The following is a 14,921-nucleotide window of genomic DNA, read 5'->3' as shown; positions in this document are numbered from 1 at the left end:
AATTTCAGCACATCTTCTCTGCTCTTGCTCTGTTTCTGAATAAAGATAAAGCTCAGAATTGTGTATGCCTTTTAAACCACTTTCTCATCTTGCCCTAGCATTATGAATGGTCTTGTCATCCAAATTCAGTTTCCTCTACTCCTGTACAGCATGCTTTTTGGAACAGTATCCATGTTCTATATTACCCATCCTTGTCCTTGGAGTCACCTTGTTTTTCTCATTGTTGGATATTTCATTTTTTTTTTCTGTTCTTTGCATCAAAAGTAGCCCTGATTGATCTTTGATACTGTTCTGGTAAACTTGTACCTCTCACTTTGTTCATTTTAGATTGGTCACAGTGTTTGAGCTACCGAAAGAAATCAGAGACACGCCGAGAGCACTTCAGTTTATACAAATCTTTATTACAAAATCTTAAGCTGATTTCAAACTACAATATGCAAGCCCTTCCCAATTATATTTATCAACGCCTGGACTAGTCCCAACTGCCGAAGCGAGCAACGACCGTTGGTAGGTTGTCGGGGCGCTGGTAGCAGCTTCTCCACCTCCCCCTACCGGGACGTTGGTTGGACTCGAGAAGTTCTTCTTCTTGCTGAGAGACGTTTCCGCTCCTCAGAGAGTCTGAAATTTCAGCAGCGGGACCATGGCTTATATTACCCAAAAGTTGTTTACTCATAGCCCATCACCCTGAATAAATGGTTGACTTATCTTCAAGTTCTCCTGACAGTCTGCAACCAACAAAAGACAACTGCATCTCTGGGCCTCATGGTGGAATTTAGATTGTCTTCTGATTCACATGTATACATTCTTGCATAAGCTGGTCTAAATCCTCCATTACAGATACCTTTTCTGACATTACCATCATGAAGATTCATAAATGTTATTATGTCATTAAGTCTTAAAAATATTTTACTAATCTTTGTTTGATTTAAATCACTGATCGTGTTTCTTACTCAATATCACCAAATCCATGGAGCTGATTGTCGACTTTAGGAAAGGAAAACCAGAGGTGCACAATGCACTGATTTTGGGAGGAGGAGAAAATTTAAATTCCTGGGAATCCTATCTCGGAGGAGCTTTCCTGGACCCAACACATGAAAAAAGCGTGTTACCACTTCTACCTTCTCAGGAGTTTGCAGAGGTTTGTTATGACATTGGAAACCTTGGCAAACTTCTTCATATGTGCAGTGGAAAGTGCTGACTGGTTGCATCACGGCCTGGTATGGGAGCACCAGTACCTCTGAGCGAAAGCTGTGCAAAAGGTAGTGGACACAGCTAAGTACATTACAAGCAAAACTCTCCCCACCATTGAGAAAATCTGCATGCAACCCCACTGTTGGAGAGCAGCAGCAATCAAGGATCCCCACCACCCAGGACATGATCTGTTCTCACTGCTGTCATCAGGAAAGGAGCATTGGTGCCACAAGACTCACACCACCAGGTTCAGGAATCGTTACTACCCCTCCACTATCAAACTCCTAAAAAAACAAATTCAATCAGAGACTCATTTAAGGACTCTTACCTTGCACTTTATTTAATGTTGATTTTTTTTTCTGTTTTGCACAATTTGTTGACATTTACTTTTGTATAGCTATCTTTTTTTTTCGTGAGTACGCTTACAGTTACTGATGAGTAGAAATTCTGGCTGGCCCTGCAGGAAAAAGAATCTTAAGATTGTACTTGATATCATGTATTTACTCTGACATTAAATTTGAGCTTTGAATCCATGACCACTGTACCCCATGCTGAAATTGGCTAAGAATGAGAACTAACATGGGACTTTATAATCAATATGTTTGAAGTAATCACTGGATCAGCTTGTTGAACTACTGAAGAGAGCATGCACAATTTTGAATGTGAATTTTTAATACAAGTGAACTTGAAATTTTATTCAATCTTTGAAATTTTGATTAATTTGTTTTCATTGGGAATGGGTAATAGCCAATTCATAAATTAATATTATCATCTATACTCGTGTAATAGTCAATCTAGTGGTAAAACAACTCTCCCCCCCTTTTGGCTCCCAAATCATATTTTCTGTATATAGTGTGTAAAAATCAAACTATTTTTGGTCCTGACAGCCCACTCATCCATGCTCCTGATGCCCTGACTGTGGATCCTCATCTTGCCCCCCACAACCCTCCCACCCCGTGGTCCTGACACCCTGAATGCAAACCCTCACCTCAGTCACCTCCCAATGCCCTGACCGTGAACCCACACTTCGGCTGGCCGCCCGCCCGCCCAAGTTCCTGGCGCCCTGATCGTGGATCCTCACCCTGGCTGGCCGCCCATCGGAGCTCCCAATGCCCCGGCCATAGACTCTCTCCCATGCCCCACTGGCCACCCATCCAAGCTCCTGAACCCCTCCCCTGAACGCAGACTTACTACCCAGTCCCGGCCATTCAAGCTTCTGATGCCTTGAACGACACAGGAACCTACTGCAGTCAAAAGTATTATCTGCGTAAAAGTCGACCCCCAAATTTGACCAAAAAAATTGGTCCTAATAACTTGACTATTGCACAAACATATGAGGTATTCCTCTCATTTCAAATGAACTTCACTTGTAAATGTGAAACTGAGGTGTGGCACTTTAGATATTTCGCTTTGTCCACTATCATTGACTTAAGTCAACAGGAAGAATGCTTTTATGAGTGGATGGGCAGTTCTTTACCAGGATGATAATTCCTTGATTGGTTGATCCATGCTGAAAGATTGAGAAGTTCACAAATAAATAATGAGCTGCTAAGGACAGATAAGTTTGACAACACTCTTAGATTGGTTACAGATTTACATCCCTCTGTTTTGTGTGTGGCGTTTCACTGGAACGGGGTAATTGCAAGGTAACTTTTCAAAGAAATGCTGTATAAATAGAAAATGAGTACATATGAAATGGCTTGATAATTTAAACTTAATCATGAATTGAAACAAGAAATAAATACTGTAGAGGATTAATACAAATATTTTCATTGATGCGGAGAAAAGTTTCTTCGTATCTCCATAGATCAGTCAGCAGATGAAACCTTATACGTGTTTTTGCCTCCAGGGATACAAAATTATTACTGAAATTTTTTTTAGGCATCAAACTGCTTTCTTGTTTGACTTGAATTGAAATCAGTCAGTTTTATTGTCATGCACATGGATAATGAAAGGTGTTGTTTTGCATTAGCTGTATTTTGCAGAACAAGGGGAAAAATTACTTTACATTACAATTTTGTAAATACAAAATTTAAGGTCAATGAATGAAATTAAATGAGCTTTATTTCTGCAGAAAATTTGTCTTGCTGAAACTGGATTTTTTAAAAAACTGGTAAAGTCTGGTTTTGTGAAATTTGCCATCTTACAATGTGTGAAATTGCAGTCTGTACAACACTGTTATTTTGTCAGGAATATATGATGAGAAAACTGGGATTGTAGTTGCTCACTTTTTCCCCCACCCACTTCGCCATTTTTTTTTTGAGTCTTTGTATTTCATCTCTGTAGTCTCTAACCTGATGTCATCATTGATATCCAGTTTCAGGTCGCCCCCTCCCCTTGTTCTCTTTTCTCCTACCAGAGAATATTTTTCTTAGTACTTTGCTCTTTCACCTCTCAGATCATTTCTCTTCTTCCCTCTTCAGATTTTGAGAGTGCAAAAGCTTTATGTTCCTGTTAGGTTAAAAGGAGGGGCAAAAGGTTTGAGAGAGCCGTGGTTTTCAAGGAATATTGGAAACTTGGTTCGAAGAAAAAGGGAGGCGTACATTAGATATAAGAAGCATGGAGTTAAGGAGATGTTTGAAAGATACATTGAATGTAAGAGGAATCTTAAGAGAGGAATTAGGAAAGCTAAAAGAAGGTACGAGAAAACTATGGCAAGCAGGGTGAAAGCTAATCCAAAAGAGTTCTACAAATATGTTAATGGTAAGAGGAAAGCTAGAGACAAAATTGGTCCCTTAGAAAATCAGAGTGGAAAACTGTGTGTGGAGCCTAGAGAAATGGGGGAGATATTGAACAGTTTCTTTTCTTCGGTATTCACTAAGGAGAAAGATATTGGGAGATGTGGGATTAAAAAAAGCAAATTGGGTAAATATGGGGAATATAGAGATTACAAAAGGTGTAGTTTTAAGGCTTTTGAAGAATATAAAGGTGGATAAGTCTCCGGGACCAGACGGGATCTTCCCCAGGACATTGAGAGAAGTGAAGGAGGAAATAGCAGAGGCTCTGGCGGTAATTTTCCAAATGTCATTAGATATGGGGATAGTGCCGGAGGATTGGCGCATTGCGCATGTGGTTCCGTTATTTAAAAAGGGTTCAAGGAGGAAGCCTGGCAACTATCGGCCTGTAAGTTTGACGTCTGTGGTAGGTAAATTAATGGAGAAAATTCTTAGAGATAGTACTTATAAACATCTGGATAGACAGGGTCTGATCAGGAGCACTCAACATGGATTTGTGGGAGGAAGGTCATGTTTGACCAATCTGATTGAATTTTTTGAAGAGGTGACTAGGAATGTGGATGAGGGTAGCGCAGTGGATGTTGTCTATATGGACTTCAGTAAGGCCCTCGATAAGGTACCACATGGAAGGTTAGTTAGGAAGGTGCAGTCTTTAGGTATAAATTTTAAGATAGTCAAATGGATTGAACATTGGCTGAAAGGGAGAGGCCAGAGAGTGGTAGTGGATAATTGTCTGTCAGGTTGGAGGCCGGTGACCAGTGGTGTGCCTCAAGGATCCGTATTGGGCCCATTGTTGTTCGTTATATACATTAATGATCTAGATGATGGGGTGGTGAATTGGATTAGTAAATATGCAGACGATACTAAGATAGGTGGAATAGTGGATAATGAAGAAGGTTTTCAAGGATTGCAGAGGGATTTGGGCTGCTTAGAAAAGTGGGCTGAAAAATGGCAGATGGAATTTAATGCTGATAAGTGTGAGGTGCTTCATTTTGGTAAGAAGAATCAGAATAGGACATATGTGGTAAATGGGAGAGCATTGAGGAATACAGAAGAGCAGAAAGATTTAGGAGTAACGGTACATCGTTCCCTGAAGGTAGAAACTCACGTGAATAGGGTGGTGAAGAAGGCTTTTAGCATGCTGGCCTTTATCAATCATTGCATGGAATATAGGAGTTGGGAGGTGATGTTGAGATTGTATAAGACGTTGGTGCGGCCTAATTTGGAGTTCTGTGTGCAGTTCTGGTCGCCTAATTATAGGAAGGATATAAACAGAGTGGAGAGAGTGCAGAGAAGGTTTACCAGAATGTTGCCTGGGTTTAAGCATCTGGAGTATGGGGAGAGATTGGACAGATTGGGTCTTTATTCTTTGGAGCGTAGAAGGTTGAGAGGGGATTTGATAGAAGTATTTAAGATTATGAAAGGGATAGACAGAATGGATGTGGATAGACTATTTCCGTTAAGAGGAGGAAAGATTAAAACAAGAGGACATGAGTTAAGAATTAAGGGGCAGAGGTTTAGAGGTAACATGAGGGGGAACTTCTTTACTCAGAGAGTGGTAGCTGTGTGGAATCATCTTCCGGGAGAAATAGTGGCGGCGGAGTCAATTGTATTATTTAAGAAAAGGTTGGACAGGTATATGGATGAGAAGAAGATGGAGGGTTATGGGCATTGTGCAGGGAGGTGGGACTAGAAAGGGGTGTTTGGTTCGGTGCGGACTAGAAGGGCCTAATGGCCTGTTTCCGTGCTGTAATTGTTATGTTATGTTCTACCAGTATCCACCGATCACCTGCTGGCCTGTGCTCCTCGCCCTCCTTCCTCCCTCCCTCCACCTTATTCGGACATCTGCCTAATTTTCAGCATACCCCTGAGGAGGGGCTCCAGCTAGAAACGTTAACTTCTGATTCCCTTTCATTGATGCTGCATGGCCTTTCCAGCAGTTTTGTGCATGATACTTGGTCTCAACGTTACCTTAACCAAAGAGCTTATTGTGGACCAAGGAAGGGGAAGCGAAAAGACTACACTTTTGTTTTCATTGGTGTTATGATGATGGGGAGGGTTAATCTCCAAGTTCCTGGGAATGTGCATATTAGAGGACCTCTCTTGGAGCCAGCATTTAACTATTATTTGATATTTATTATCTCTTTTCTGTCTTGGTTTATTGTGGTATTATACTTGCCTTTTTCTGCAAAATGTGTGACCGCAGCAAGTAAACATATTAGTCCATTTGACCACGTTCATATTCAACAGTATGAGACAGCCTCACTTCATTAGGTGGGGGTTTCACACTTCACTTTCTACAGATACAAATTCAGCTTGACACTGGTTTGAGTAAGTCTTGACAGTGTTTGGCAAAGTAACCACACCAATAAGTATTTGTATATCAGGATCTTTCCCCATGCCAGAGGTGGAGACGTGTAATACACCACTTATTGTTGTACAAGGGAAGTTGTGGAGGGCCTCTCTTTTAAAGAGAACCAACCAAATTTTCATTCTCTTGCCAAAGACCAGAAGCCTCCTTGGTGAGATTATGTGATCCAATGGTGTCTGATATCATTGCACACAACTGAATGTAGCAAGTAGTTAATGTCAACTCTGTCATATTTTGGATTTGAAAGGGATTTCTTTTCCTTAATATCACAAAGTAAGCCATCATTCAGCTTGATGTTCATGGGAGTGTGTTTCATTCACAACGGAGAGCCAGAAACTGATTGCCAATAACGATGCTTTCTGCTGATGAATGACAACTTCCTTTTAGTTGAATGCCATGGGCATTGAATATCCCCAGCATTGTGAGAGGGCAACCAAAAGTAACCACAAACTAAACATAACACACAATGTCACAAATGTAAACTAATCACCCTTTTGCATCCCTGAGAATATGCGTTCATGGTCTTCAGCTTATCCTGCTACCTCCACCCAATTATACATCTGCAATGGCAGCATGACGGGTGGAAGATGGCTAATTTTAATTCAGGAAACAAATGTACTTTGACGCAACTTGATCAGTGCTGAGCCTTGAATGCACCTGTGTTCTGCACTGTTGCATATTGTCCTTATGGCAGGAAGCAGAGACACAGGCAGAAATTATTGTTTCAAAGGGCATTCACCATTATCTAACAATCTAACAGCTGTTCTGTGCTGCTGAGAAACACTCTTGCCTGTATGGAGTTGTAGTTCCTGAATGACTTAATATAGGCTTCTCTTTCGTGGCTTCTGGCAGTTGCAAGTCGACTGTCACAATCTGCATTACATTCGCCAGAATATACAAATCAGAGTTGTCTTCTCTTCTGTTTGCATTTTTTTAATCGAGCTTATCTCTTGGAGTGACAGTAAATCACTCCCTCACCCACAACATAGTGTAACATTCTCCTTTTTGACCTCCAACCCATGATGCACTTTTGCCAAGTCAATATCCTAGTAGTTGCCCTGAGCATGAATCATCCATGGCTTTCCAACACTCTAACCTTGGCATCCTCTGCCGAAGGCAATGATGTATGTCCTAGAGTAAATCCATTTGAATAACCACCCTCCCCTGATGTACAGCCTTTGCTCTTTGATGGTTAAAATTTTCTGAGAAACATCTCTAACTACCTTCTCTTGCACCATTCAGTTTGTTATGGATAGCTGTGGATATTGTTTCCTCCATACAGCTCTCCCAAAGTATGGCTCCAACTTAATAAAATTTGTGTGAATTTACTTGTGATATGTGCTTCTTTCTGCAATGCTAGTTTGTTTGAAATGTTTTACTGAAAGAATCCTTTACATTGGCAATTGAACCACTTTATTTTTTCATCTCTCTGTATTTTAGCTTTTTTAGTCAGGAAGTCAACTTTGTGACAGATTGCAAATTAATAAAGTCTATTAAATTAAAGAAAGATGAAATTCAGTTTTCCTAGGGTGTATAAAGGTCACTGGTGAACTTGCTGTCCATCTACATCCCAATTCACTTTCCATTGACCTCAGTTAAAAATTAAACTGGGCTGAGCCAAATAAATTGTAATTCATTTCTGCCCATTTAATGATTTCATGGTGGTTGAATGTGTGACGCCTTTGGCTTTTATGGGCTGGTGTTTTAACATTTATAAGTTGTCTACAAGTTGGAAGGGTAGTTTGCTAAATTTATTTGAAATGTATTATCTGTGAATGGCAATGAACATTTTTTTTTAAATGACACCACTGTGCTTCATGAGGGAAATAATTTGACGTTAGTGTTGCATTAAAATTGATTTTTGCCAATTCAGATTTTTTTTTGAAATTGTGTCAGATCTGATGAGAAGTGAGTTTTTCAGAAGTGAAAGACTCCCATAGGTGTAACATTCTCTCTATTGCACAAAAAAATGGGTTCAGAGGAAGCAAGAGTTGATTTAAGAAGAAATCTGGGAAAATAAAATTTTGAAGATGCTTTCTTTGATCTTCCTTTTCATTATATTCCTGTACTGTAAATGGTGCTCCTTACATTAGGGGGTTTAGACTGCAGGCATGTAACAGCACAATCAACGAAATTTGCCATTACATGGGCAATCTATAAAGGAAAGTACAGGAATTTTTAGTCAATTCACGATTTATCCTGCAGGACCTCTACTACTTTTCAGGGGAAGCCTGCAGTCTAAATCTCACCGTAAAGCTCACCTCATGAATTCGATGTCCAGCTGATGACTCAGGCCACGTTGTTCCACGTAAAAGCACTGGGACTAATGTGCACAGGAACTTGAGGCAGACAGTGTAATTATGTAATTATAATTGAGTAATTATGTGAATTTGCATGCAATTTTTCAGTTTTTTCTGACATTGCTGTCTTTAAAAAAAAATATTGGCTACATCTAATCTAAGAGATTACCTGTTGGGTTTTTCAGAGGGGCCTTTCTCACTGTACATGGGTGTTTGTGACAAATAAACTTAGCTGTAACTATTCATGGAAATGACATCCATTTCATTAGTATCATTCAGCTAATTGTTTTCAAAGATACATGTGTATATGAACTGAATTGAAATGTTAGGAACTGATATTGCCTCAAAATAATAGACTGCATTATTGACGATGCCATCTGTTATCCAGCATGTTGAGGAGCACAGTTGCAATAAAAACAGAAAACATACAAAGCTAATATGAGAATAAGCTGCACTGGGGAGGATAATAACAAGGAATCGTGCAAATGAGCAACAATTGAAGGGGATAGCGATATTTTAGGAACTTTCCAAAATCAGAACTTGGATACATTGCTGGACAAATCAATTCATGATTAGGATATAAAAATCAAAATGTTTCACCAAACTTCAGGCATGTACATTGGTGTCTCATATAAATTTATACACTTTGGACAAGCCTTGCCACATCCAAAAGGAGAGCTGTAAAAGGGGAATATTGGATTGAAGGAGTTGTGTCTGGAAATATTTATAGAGGATAAGCTGTAATTTGTGCACTTCATTGGTTCAAGATGCCAGTTGGTTGGAGCGCAAGAGGCATTGACCTTGCATGTTGATGTGTTTCAGGGGGTGATGGAGCAGTATTGTCCTAGTTTCCTTATTTTCAGTGGTGAATGCTATAGATTTATGATGATTGAAAGCAGATCATACAATTTAAAATATTATGATCCAGCATATTAAAGGAATTGTTCAATTTTTCAAATATTTCCTTGACAGCACAGGGTAATTTAAAAATTTCATATCTTTACTTCATCTTCTGAATCTTTGAAAGGAAATATATGGGAATAGATCAGGTCGCAGGTAACGTGCTGGATCTCTATAATGGGAAGTACTGTGGAATGGATTATGGTTGAAATAATGCTGATATCATTTTTATAAAATATTCTTTTCCTCTTCCTATATTCCCATCAGTCAGTGCCCTCTTTGTCATTTTCCTCCCCGTGTTACCCTTGCGGGCTTTCCATCAGTTTACATGCACAGTCTTTTAAGGCAAAATATAGATCTATATATCACAATTTATGAACTTGGAGTTCATTGGATATGTTTGTTATCACAACATCAATGATTCTTCTACTGTCTTAGCACATTAATTAGGCTGATAATCAAACATTGAATTGTAAAGAAATAATACTTTAAAAAAAAATTAAGTTGTTGGGGAATATTTTTTCTGTGGGTTTTGGGGGAAAAAAATCATTTGGTTGTTGAACTGCTTTGGATCTTGCAGCACTAGGTTGGATATCTAAATAGTACTTGGCCCCATTGATATCGATGAGAATTGCAAGATTGTGGATGAGAAGAAAAAATGGAATAACATTGAGTTAAATGTTTTTTGATTGCATTGTTTCTAATTAACTTCTTGCTTTTGAACATTTGAATGAATTTTGATTGTTTTTGTTCTTTGAAAAAAAATCCCAAAAGGTTAGAAATATTGGCAAGCTATTTTAATGACTAATAGGTCTTTCAGCTGGGGTGACTCTCAAACCAGCTCCAGCTGTTGAAGGTTAATTTGGAATCAGGATCTCTACATTTAACTCCTGGAGGCTCTTTCGCTATGTCGACAAGAGATGAGACGCCAGTGATTAACTCACAGCTATTTGTATGTGAGCACAGGTAGACTGCAGCTGCTATGTCTGAGCAGAAGCCTGAACCAGTCTGATTCCACGTAATAAAATGAAGTTCCTTTCTTTTGAATGTAATTGGAGCTCTCCCAAAATGACTTCTCAGCTTTATCCTCCAAGTTGTACATCTGTTATCCCCATTGAATTTCTTTATTAATTTTACTTGTAAGAGTGTTTGGATTCTCTGACGTGTCATGGGAGTTATGTACGTTATTTTTTGTAATAGACATGAACGGTTTTGGAATGACTTCAAGAATATTCATTTCATATAATCTTCATGCTACACTTAACACATTTATGGATTAATGCAATGCACGAAAGTGTTGGAGAAGCTCAGCAGGTCACGCAGCAGCAAAGGGTAATTAACGTTTCTGGCCTGAGCCCTCGTCAAGATATGAACAAAAAGTGGGGGGAGGTGCCTGAATGAAAAGGTGGGGGGTGGGGGGTGGGGGCTAGCGTAGGGAAGGAGACGGAAGCAGGGGGAGGTTATGGGTGGGAGGCTAGAAGGAGTAAAAGCTGAGAAATGATAGGGGAAGGGAGAGGTCTCTGAATGGAGAGGGAAGGCGAGGGAGTGAGGAGCTGGAAGAAGGGGGATGGGGAAAGAGAGAGGGACTTTGGGAAGCAGTTTAACAGAAAATGGCAAAGTCAACATTAATGTTGTGCTGTTATGAACCGTGCGTAACGAGCAGCAATAGGCAATGAACCAGACACTGTTTAATTTTAAAACATTAATTTTATTTCCAACTTTTAAACTATCCTTAACACTAAAACTATACCCAGGTGGCCAAAATCTAGAAGTTTACTTCTAAGTTCAGTCTTTCAAATTCAGTTTTGAAGCGTAGGCCTTTGAAATTTGATTCTCAGAATTAATGTTGAACTGATGGGAAGACTGGAGTTGTGGCTGTGACAGACTCACAAATTCTTCTTGCATTGGCTCTGAAGAAATGTCTATCCACACGAGCTCCTGGTCCTTTTGCAGGCAAGACTTGAACTGGGCGGCATCCACAAAGCTTCTAAGACCCTGGCATTGGTCTCTTCAAGTGACCTCCGCTGTTAGTCACTATCAAAATGAAGCACTTTGTTTCCCGAAAAGATCCTCCTGGCACAGGTCAATCCACCGAAAAGGCTGAGTCGTTCACAGAGCATGCTTTGCTCTAAATTCCATAGAATGGCTGGCCACAAGAGCTGCTTCAAAAAGCTGTGTTACCTTCAGCAGTCAGAATGGTCTTCCCTAACAAAATCACAATATCTTTGCAAATATATCAAATTCTGGAACGGACTGTGACAAGCCTTCCCTCAGTTTTTCCAATGGATCACATTATCACTGGGCTGTGACTTGTGTTGTGCTTGTGTGAAATGTTAACTGCGACCTTTTGGTCCCTCCTGTCTACTATCCCTTGCGGTGATGATCTCATTTTACTAAAACGGGAGTTTGTAGTAGTGCTCAGATGGATTTGCTCTCTTTTTTTCATGCAGCTTCTCTCTGTTAAAATATATCTCAAAATCTGAAGTCTTTCAAAATAGCTCTAATCTTTATGTAAAAATAAGGAAGTGAACATGTGATGATTTAAGAAAAATGTTGGAAATGGACAAGCTGCATTGTTATTGTCACTCATTCTAATTTGTGTGGAATGCCTGGCAAGAGCCGAAATACAGGGAAAGTTCGACATAATTGTCCTTTTCCTGAAGGATCAAAATACTCAGAAGAAATTGCTGATTATGAAGTTGTTACTTCAAGCTACTTGTAATCCTTGTGCTTTTTGCCTAACAGCACCATACCAACACCTCAAGAAAGCCAGACACATGTTCTTGGGTCAATTAACAATATGATTCCTTTGGCCCAGAACTTCATCCAAAATTGCTTTCTATCTGTGAACTTTACTGGACAAATTTGATAAATCTAAATACTGTATATTTTGGCATGTAAGTTGATCAGCATATAAATAGCCCTTTTTGAGCCTCATTTTAAAGGTTTTATGGTAGATTTGGTGTACAAGTCGACCCATTTTTCTAGATGCCTGAGTTGGCCCGTTGACCCAGGGTATAAGTTAACCCCTAAAGATCACTTGGATTGATCTGGGTGTCGGCTGGAGGCGATTCCTATCATGGCGGGTCCATCAACACGATGCAACTCGTGACAAAAGTATAAAGCAAGTTTTAAGTTGAAAGTGATAGAAATGGCTAAGGAAGCCAACACCTGCACTGCTGCAAGAAAATTTGATGTATCTGAGAAGTTGGTAAGAGATTGGAGGAAGAAAGAAGAAACTTTAAGAAAAATACCAAAAAGGCGATGTTAGTTGAGAAAAGGAATCACTCGTTGGCCAGAGTTGGAAAATCACGTTGCAGAATGGGGACATGAACAGAGGAAGATTGCTACTTAGTCACATGAAATAAAACAAGAACATTTGCACTGCAGTGGGACAAGGCGCACCCAGGCCTCAGTGACGATTTTGAGGCTAAAGTAGGTTGGTGCAATCATTTCTTGAACAGGAATAATCTTGGTATTACTATAAAAAACAAAAATTGCACAGAAACTACCAAAAGATCTTGAAGATAAAGTTTTCACCAGTTTATTATTTGTAACCAGCAGAGACACCAGGATGCATTGGAAAATATCGGAAACGGGAACAAAACCCCTATGAATTTCGACATGATAGGCAATAGAACAGTGGAATGGAAATGTGTGAAAACTATGCAAACCAGAAGTACAGGCCACGAAAGGACCAAGTTTATGGTGGTGTTATCATGTGTGGCCAACAGGACAAAGTTAAGAATCAAAATTAAACCGAAAATGAAATTTCCTGTGGGTATTTTTGTATGTTTTCATGGAAAAGGATGGATGGATGAAAATGGTGTAAAACTATGGATAGACAATGTATGGAACAGACAGCCAGGCAGTTTACGCAAATAATGGAGTTTGGTCTGCTATATGTTTTGTAGCCACTTAACTGAGAAGACTAAAAGTAGATTAGTATTACATAATACTAACATGGCAGTTATCCCGGGTGTTTTGAAGTCTATATTGCAACCTCTCGATGTCTGCTTGGACAAACCATTCAAAGACCATGTGTGCAAGGAATGGAATACATGGATGTCGAGTGCCGAAAAATCGTTTACCAAAGGTGGGGCAATGTGTGCTGCATCACTTGATGTGCTGTGTGACTTTGTGCTCAAGGCATGGGACAAAATTAAAGTAGAAACTGTGATTAAAAATTGTTTAAAAAGTGTTATGGGACATCTCATGATGAAGCTAAAACCGTCTCATAAGATACAGACTTGGAGCCATATGATGAGTGTTTAAACAGTGAGAGTGTGGATGTGCTTGCCGCCGCCATCTTTGCCTCAGACGATGATGGCGAGAATGATTTTGAAGGGTTCTAAATGTGTTGCTGTTTTCAGTCGACAGTGATTTTGAAGGGTTTGTTTGAATTGTGGTTCAAAAAACTCAATGAAAATCTCTTGCAGTCAGGTTTTTGGTTTTTTAAGGGTCGCCTTACATGCCAAATCTACTTTTCAAGGGTTGACTTGCATGCTGATCGGCGCAGATTGCATTTTGAGTTGAATTTAAGGTTTCAAATGTATGTCCGGCATACAAGTTGATCCCTTTTATTTGATAGAGATTCTTTATAGGTTTCATGATTCGACTTGTTCACCAAAATATCTGTGGTAACTGCTATGGCTATATAAATTGAACAATAGCTTTGCAATTGCTCATAATTTTAGGACCCATTATCCGTTGTAGGTGGTTACAATGGTAGACAGTTTTCCCTGGAAAAAAAACATGATTCTATCTCCAGTGATCTTTCGGGGTCATGATATTTACTTTGTAACTGGTGGGATTCCTTACCAATGTCAATGTTAACCACTTTCTTGACATATAATGCCTTCTTGCCCAAGTCTATTCCACAGTTGATCGTTATCTCACTGCTTTCAAAAAGAATAAGAGAAGGAAGACTTACATTTTATTGTGAGTTTTCTGAAGTTCATGTCTCGAAGTACAAATTAGTTACTTTCCGTATTTGATTGTTGTGGGTGAGACAAAACTTTATTTCAAATAGCAGGATCCCACAAAAATGAAAGGATAGGGGCTGCATAATTTGAGTGCACTTGGTACAGCTTTGAGACTTTCTGCTTTTGGTTCTGACTTGCTGCATTATCTGTGTGGAAGTTTGCATGTTTAATTGTGACCATGTAATTTGTGACCATGTAATTTGTGACTTTGTGGGGATAAAAGATGCCAATGTAAAGCAAGCAAGCAGAAAATGTTCCAAAATTTGGGTCATTGATGCATGAAAATCTTGCTTTATTTTTATCATAAATTTGCTAAAGAGCACATTTAAGCTTTGTGCTGAGATTTTCAATAAAATATCATTCCCCACAGCTTAATTTTTTTTTTACAGGCTACTGCTTTTAATCTGATTAAGGCATTAAAAAAAAGTTTGCTGAAATG

The 14,921-nt window shown here is 39.3% G+C and overlaps 1 protein-coding gene across 7 annotated transcripts in view; it reads left to right on the top strand.

Annotated features, from left to right (window-relative positions):
- The window catches only part of LOC138746060 (dedicator of cytokinesis protein 4-like), a 282,285-nt gene that overhangs the window by 49,154 nt on the left and 218,210 nt on the right, over positions 1 to 14,921 (top strand). The gene's annotated exons all lie outside the window — the stretch shown is intronic.

Source organism: Narcine bancroftii, chromosome 11 (assembly GCF_036971445.1).
Source record: "Narcine bancroftii isolate sNarBan1 chromosome 11, sNarBan1.hap1, whole genome shotgun sequence".
In the NCBI taxonomy this organism is placed as follows: Eukaryota; Metazoa; Chordata; class Chondrichthyes; order Torpediniformes; family Narcinidae; genus Narcine; species Narcine bancroftii.
This window is presented reverse-complemented; position numbering and strand designations above follow the sequence as displayed.